Consider the following 7310-nt stretch of genomic DNA (forward strand, 5'->3'; position numbering starts at 1 on the left):
GGTGTTAGGTCTGATCAAATAATTGAATCGATACTCCCTCCCCTGGGAACTGACCTTTAGGCCACTTCACAAGGAACATTCCCTTTGGCTTAGACACATTCCACTTGCTAAGACCATTATCCTTCCCCTCCGGACCTCCCCAGGATCCACACCTGCCCAGAGAATTCTCCGCTCAGAAAAAGCTCGCCTAGAGTCCTTTAAAGTCTCTGACTCCCTGTCCCTGGGTGCTGGCGCCATGGTGGGGCTCAGCCCATCGGGTATCCAGATGACCCGATAAATTAATCCCTCACAACCTTCGGCCTTGGTGCGTTCCTCCTTCCGTGGCGACCCTAACAGACGGGGACTTTGTTTTCACTGCACATCCTTCTATACCACTTGGGTTTTATACTATGAATGACTTTAAGAAAAAAACAGATTTTTTTTAAAAGAGAGAGAGGAAGGGAGAGAGAAATATCAATGTGAGAAACATCCAATGGTTGCCTCCCACACAAACCCTGGCAGGGATTGAACTCACAACCTGAGTATGTGCCCTGACTGGGAATGGAACCAGGGACCTTTTGGTGCACGGGACGACACTCAACCCACGGAGCAACACTGGCCAGGGCAAAATTAACCAGCTTTTGACGGCTGTGTGACTTACACCAGGACCAGGGCTCCCACCTTCCCTTTTCTCCTGTGCCACCACAATGCCCTGTCCAGCGCTTTTACAGAACCGGCAGAGGGAGGTGGCTAAATCCTTTCTGGAGATGAAAAACTGTTCCTGTTTAAGACGACAGGTTCAAATCTCCAATCGTGCACAACTCTTTCAGCGTCTCGGGTCCTATCTCTAGGTTGGGGATTCTTACTCGGCAATATGTTTGGTCCCTGGAATGAAGCCCTCCCTGAGGTTAAATAACGCAGATGTGTGCATGTGGGCGTGTGGCAGCTAAAGACTGGGGCACGGGGCCCTCTCCCTTAATGTGATTCCAAGTACAAATAACACTGCTGCTGTGTGAAGTCCTGCGAGGTCTGGTCCCTTTCGTAGTGAGTGCTTCTAACCCGTTCTCTACACGACGCCTATGATAGGAGAGCCCTTTGAGAGGCTCTGGCTTCGCTGGTGCCCTAGGTCTGGGCTGTGGGCGGCTGGTGGAGAGTCTGTCGCTCCAGGTGCTTTCCCAGTCCCCCCTGCAGAGCTGGGCCCAGCAACTCCTTGAACCCCCCCTCCCACCTGGGCAGGAGCAGCCATCAGGCTCGCTCCTCGCTGGACCTCTGGGAACTCCCTTCCATCCCAGCCCCTCCTTTTCCTACCCTCTCAGCCTCAGCAGCAACTCTGATCCTGATCCTTTGATCTCTGGCCCTTGCACCTCATTGGTAACCCTCTTGCCCCTCAGCTCACCGCCTGGCCCGGAGGCGTGGGGCCCAAGGCCCTTACCCAGTCCCCGTTCAGGGCCTCACAATACACATTTGCATCTTAAAGGCACCCTTCCCGCGGTTTATTTCCCTTTGTCTCCTCTTAATGCTGAAAAGCACCAAGTTCCCATTTACATTTTAAGTCCAAAATGGGGCCCAGCTATCCTCCCTTCCAGCCCAGGCTTAGTCTGGAGCCAACCTCTGGATTTAAAACAAATTTTGGGGAGACAGACTCTGGCCCTCAACTGTTACCCTCAGCAGCCTGGTCCAAGCCCTCAGGCAGCAGGGCCTCTGAACCCATTCCCAGGCCTGGTGACTCCCGCACCACCTCTAAGCCTCCCCCCCTACCTCAACCCCCACCTGGGCTCCTGCCCGGGCTTTCAGACACCTTTCCAGGTGGAGGTGCCTCCGTGAGCTCCTGTGCATATAATCCTTTCACAGATGACAACACTGAGGCCGAGAGACACAGGAGCCCGCCCAGGGCCCACAGCTGTGCAGCCCCGCAGACAACTCCCCTGGCACCTGGGCCTCTGGCTGTGTCCCATCCTCCAGCCAGGCTGTATTCTTCTGGGTCCTCACTTCTCTCGAGGCCATCTGTCTCTGTTCAGAAGTCCAGATGCCGACTGCTAAAGCCAACGGGATCATTCAAACTCCAAACATCCAACTCCTTTTCAGAAACGGGGGAACAGGCTGGGCAGTGTGGGTGGGAGCAGTGGATCTCCCACATGGAATTTGTGGGAGAGCAACGGTTCAAGCCAAACTAGGGACTTGACTCCCAGTTCACCTTCCTGTTTCCACTGCCCAGGCAAACCTGTGTCGTCCTCAGGCTCAGAAAACAGTGAGTAGGTGCTGTGTCAGCCAGGAAAGGTGTGCCCAGGGTTGGGGCCTGCAGGGAGCAAGGCAGACCCAGCTTTGCTCTTAGCTCCCAGTCCTCAAGTAAATGTTAGGTCGGAGAGAGCCCAGGATCGGATACATGCAGACGTGTGATGAGATAATGGACTCTCCCAGGCATTTCTAACAGATCAGCGTGCCAGTCACAGATACTGACTCCTTCCTGAACACCTTGCTGATCCCCTGCAGCTGAAACTTCCTCAGCTGAATACCTAAGCTTATGTCCCCGCCCCTCACCCAACTGCAGTATAAAAAAAGCACCCCCCTCCCTGTTGGCGAGAATCCACGTGCCCTGTCTTTGGGGTACGTGGGTCTCCCGGGGACGCAATAAACCTTTTCTTTCCTTTTCTTTTCTTTTCTTTTCTTCTCTGATTCACTCGACTCTTTATTTCTTACACCACTCCTGAGCTACCTAACCTAACAGTAAATAGGCAACATAGGGCCAGATGATGATAAGTGCTATGCAGAAAATAAAGTAGGCGATGACAGGGATTCCGGCACAGCCGGCAAGGAGGCTGCTCTGGAGGGAGAGGTATTTATGGTTTGAAATCTGAACGAAAGACGTGAGCCACACAGAAGTGCAAGGGAACTGGAACGGGAAGCCCCTGGGTGTGTGTGAGGAACAAGAAGGCCAGTGAGGCTGAGTGCAGATTTCCCCTAAGTTTGATGAGAATTCATTGGAGGCCTTTTAGCAGAGAGGCAGTACACACAGGATTGGGCTTCCATTAACCACTCCCTCTGATGCTGCAGGGAGAGGACCAGAGAAGCCAGAGTGGAAGGATGGGGAGAGCACAGTGGCTCGGGAGAAGTGGGTGAATGTAGGGCCGACGGGGGGTCAACCTGACGATGGGTTGGGTGAGTAGAGGGAAAACATAAATCAGAGCGGGCATGCATTCTGGCTGGAACATTTTGTGAAAGCCGGGGAGGGGCAGGTTTGCAAGAGAAGATCAGTTGTTTTGGCCACTACACAGAAGGGATGTGGAGAGGGTGGCAGGCAGCCGGATACCAGGGTCTATTGATCCGGAGAGACGCAGAAATCAAGGCTGGGGGCAGAAAGGGAGTGTCCTCCCGGTGTGAACCCTGTTTGGAGCCCCAGGCCTGGACGAGCGCCCTCGCCTGGGGAGAGAAGAGTGTGAGAACATAAACAGGCCTCTCCTTGTCTTTGTTGTGGCCTTTCCACAATTTATGAGAAGCACCTGGTAATTAAACGCAGAGCCTGCTGGCTTCTTGTGATTCAAGCAGCCTCTCTATTCAAACATGGTAGACAGATAGGGGCTGTGCTCAAGGCTGCACTCTCCCCCCCACCTCCATTCCCACCCCCACCCCCACCCCCACCCCAGCCCCACCCCGCTGTTTTAACAACTCCAGGACGATTCCCACCCAGGAGTCTCCAGTGAGTAGAAAGCTCCCTTCTCCCACCCCTTCAGAAAAGCCTCTTTTATTATAACTTTGGTTCTAAGCTTGTTTAAAAGGCTTGGGGGAAATGCTGATAAAGACACCTCCTTGGTACATCTGTGGGCTGTCTCCTGGAAATCAAATAAACCGGGACTTTTCAAAGACAACTCCAGGTATCTGGTCACAGCTGAAGCGCTAATTTAACACAATCCCCGCCCTTCCTTGTCGCCTAGCAACAGCAACTGCTTGCTCTTTAAAAGTGCAAACTCTTTCTTCCCCACCCTGTGTTGCCTATCAATCAATACTTGGCCCTTTTCTCCCTTGTAAAATAAGTGTCCTCGCTATATCTCTCCTCTTAGTTGTGAATACTTTCACAAACCTCGTCACCGGCCCAAAATCTAACAAAGAGAACTCCTCCTCTGAGCTTCCTCTCTAGACTGGCCAGGCCTGGCCGCTTCCAGGTGCTCCTTTTTTCACATTTTGTCATTTTTCATTAGCCGCTTGAGGCCTTCTCCATGATTTCCTTAGAAGGGTGGCAGGGAAGTTCCCTACCTGAAGGCTAGCAGGACCCCAGCCCTAGCCCTAGCCACTAACTACCCCTCCCTCCAGTGGGATAAAACCACGTGGTCCCTGCCAACTCCCAAAGCCTAGAATCAGTCTTCCGGAGTCCTGGTCCACAGGCCCACAGCAGCCAGCCCGCCTTTTGGCAAAGCACCCCCTCCACCGGCAGGCCAGGGAATCTCTCAGGGCTGGGATGGACTCTGAACTGCGCTGGCCTGGACCACACTGCCTGCCTCCTGGGCCTCCACTGATTTCTTCTCTCCTCCACTTACCGTCAGGGCTCCAGAACCTTCCCTCTGCCCCCACGGTTCTGGAAGTCTGGCTCATCTGGAGGAAGCCCACCCCGTCTCTCCCCAACCCAGGTCAAATCAGATTTTTTAAAAAGGGAAATCGGAAATGTGGGCTGCATTTTTAACTGAAATCGCCTGCTTTTTAAAAATCCTGGAACTACTTAGGTTTTTTTTTTTTTTTAAAAGACTGGGTGAAATGAGCCTGTGAGTCTTGGGAGTGATGAGCTTGGCCTCTGTGGCTGCAAGCTCACCCGTCTCCTCAGCTTTGCTGAGTCTTCCGCTCTGGTGATAAATCCACTTTCTGAGCGGGTTACACTTTGATGGACCAGCCTTTCCTTCTTGAAACTCCCTCCTTCTCGGCCTCCGTGGCACCAGCTCTGCCTGGTTTCTTCCTTCCTCTTTGACCATTCTTCCCGACTCCCATGGGGCAGTTTCCGTTTTCTACCATCCCCAGCTCTCCTTTTCCTCCCCAGCATGCTGCTGCCACCAGCTCCAGATTCACATTTCCAGCGACCTTCTCTCCAGTGATGGTGGCACAAATGGAAATCTGGGAGGTGCCCTTGCTGCCCACACTGGGGTTCCATCAGGGGTGTTACCCTCTGCTTTCCCTTTGACTTTTCAGAGACCAAAGCTCAAGCCCCTCTCAGCCAGTCACCTGGCCACCTCCTCTCCACCTGGTTTCCTCTGGCCTGCTCTCTTCTGGGTGTCCCTGTTCCAACCCATCTCTGGCCAACCCAGAGAGGGCCACCAGGCGCCCTCTGCCCATTCTCCGAAGGCTCCCGCTGCTGGGCAGACACGTGCCTATGGGTTGGTTGTGGCATCTGCGTTTTGCCACCTCTCTCTCGTCTCCATGAATCCTGGCCCAAATTCCAGCCAGCACTCCAGCATTTCAGAACTCGAGGTCTTTGTTCAAGCCGTGGAGTCTTTGCAAGACCCTCCCCACTCCCCAGTGCAGCTTCCAGGGCTCAGCTCTGTGTCACCTACGTAGATAGTTCCATTCCGGGGGTCCTCCTTTCTGGGAGGAGGGGTTGGCCTTCTTTGCAGGGACCTGGACTACAATCTATCCTCTCTCCTATAGCATGTACTCACTGCCCCAGGGGGCAGAGTCGGATCCTGAACCACCACCACCTCCACCAAAAAACACCGGTTCACCTTTCCCGCTTCAATGTCTTCCTTTCCTGGGGCTTATTCACTTTCACTAGCTCTCTGAGGGCAAATGGGGTCTGTGTAAGCGCTGTGAAAGAGGTGAGAACCTACAAGAGAGGGGGCCATCGTGCCGCTCAGAGGCGCCTGCTGGGGCAGAAGGACCCGAAACGTGCCATGCCCCCACCATTTAGAGACCTCTAGCCTCCAGCTCTCTGCACCCTGGAGCCCTAGTTCTCTAGCCTGCCATCCACTTGCTCTTCCTCCATGCTTGGGTCCCAGGGGGCGTGTTCTTGTTTGCACCTCTGCAGTGGCCCCTCGGTCCCGGGCCTAAAATCCCTAAGTCCAAAGCGGATCAGGTCTCCTCCCTAGTGTCTCCCCACAGTCTGCTTCCCCAAAGTGGAGGCTTCTTTGGCTCAAGACTGTCCCGCGCGCCCCCTAAGCACCCCCAATACTGGGCCCAGCAAAGCTCATGGCCACCAGCCTTGGCAGGGGTCTTCGCCTGGTACACAAGAGGTCTCTCCAGGACCCTCTCAATTTCCCTTCCCAGAAAGGGGGCAGGGGTGTGGTCGGGAACTAAAAGCAACTACCCTGCGGCTTTACACCCCCTCCACTCAGTCCCACCCAGGAGCCCCCATTTTGCTTGCGGGGGGGCAGTGGTAGCTACCCACAAAATGGGTACTTGGAGCATCAACAGTGTGTGTGTGAAGGGGGGGGTGGGGGTGGGAGAGGCACTGCCGTCCTCCCGGCTTCCTCCGGGGTTGTAACGGGCCCCGCAGGCATAACGAGACCGCGGGTTAGCGGCTGCAGGCGGGCTGAAGCCCCTCAAAGACGTCCCACCTCACTGCCCCCGCCGACCACGTGAGGGCGTGCCCTGTGTTAGTTCGGACAAATTAAAGCTGGTCCTGCGAGCAGGCCGGGGGGTCCCTGGACGCGGTCAGGGCTTGGGTGCACGTGGCGCGCTCTTGGTTGCCACCCGCAAAGCTCAGGGCCGCGGGGCCTCCCCCAGGACCTGTGCTATTCGTCCCCAAATTGGGTGCCCCCCTGCACTCGCGCTCTGCAGCCTAGGGTGCGCCCCTCCGTTCCCCAATGCCGGGGCCTTCCCAGGCACAGCCCGCCTCTTCGCTGCCCCGCGCGCTCGGATATGGTCCGGGACGCAGGACTGAGCGCGCGCCGAGGCCGGGGAGGTGCCGTGCGGGAAGCCAGCGGCCGCGGAAGGGGCTCCAAAAAGCACAAGCTGGGGCTGGCTCCGGACCAGGCTGTTGTTGTTCTCAACGCGGTCCGCCGCGGAGCCATAAAAGGGAGTCGCGGCGCCCTCCCCGCCGGAGCGCAGCGCGCACGCTCAGAGCGCTCTGGCGGCCGCAGTGGTAGCGGCAGCTCCCTCGGGCGGCTTCTCCGCTCCGGCGCGTTCCCTGCTCCGGTTTCCTCCTTCCTCTCCGGCCCAGGCCCGGCCCGGGGCGCCCGCCGGCCCGGCCCCCGCCCCAGCCCTGCCGCCTGGCTCCAGGCCTGGCCGCGGCCGCTCCCGCCTGGAGCCGCCGCGCGCCCCCAGCTCCCCGGCGTCCCCCCAGCCCCTCGCTTTCCTCTTCCCGGCGCGACGACCAGGTTTCCGCGACCTGCACGCCACCAACCCGCTCCAACTAT

This window comes from Myotis lucifugus, unplaced genomic scaffold (genome assembly GCF_000147115.1).
Source record: "Myotis lucifugus unplaced genomic scaffold, Myoluc2.0 scaffold_90, whole genome shotgun sequence".
Classification (NCBI taxonomy): Eukaryota; Metazoa; Chordata; class Mammalia; order Chiroptera; family Vespertilionidae; genus Myotis; species Myotis lucifugus.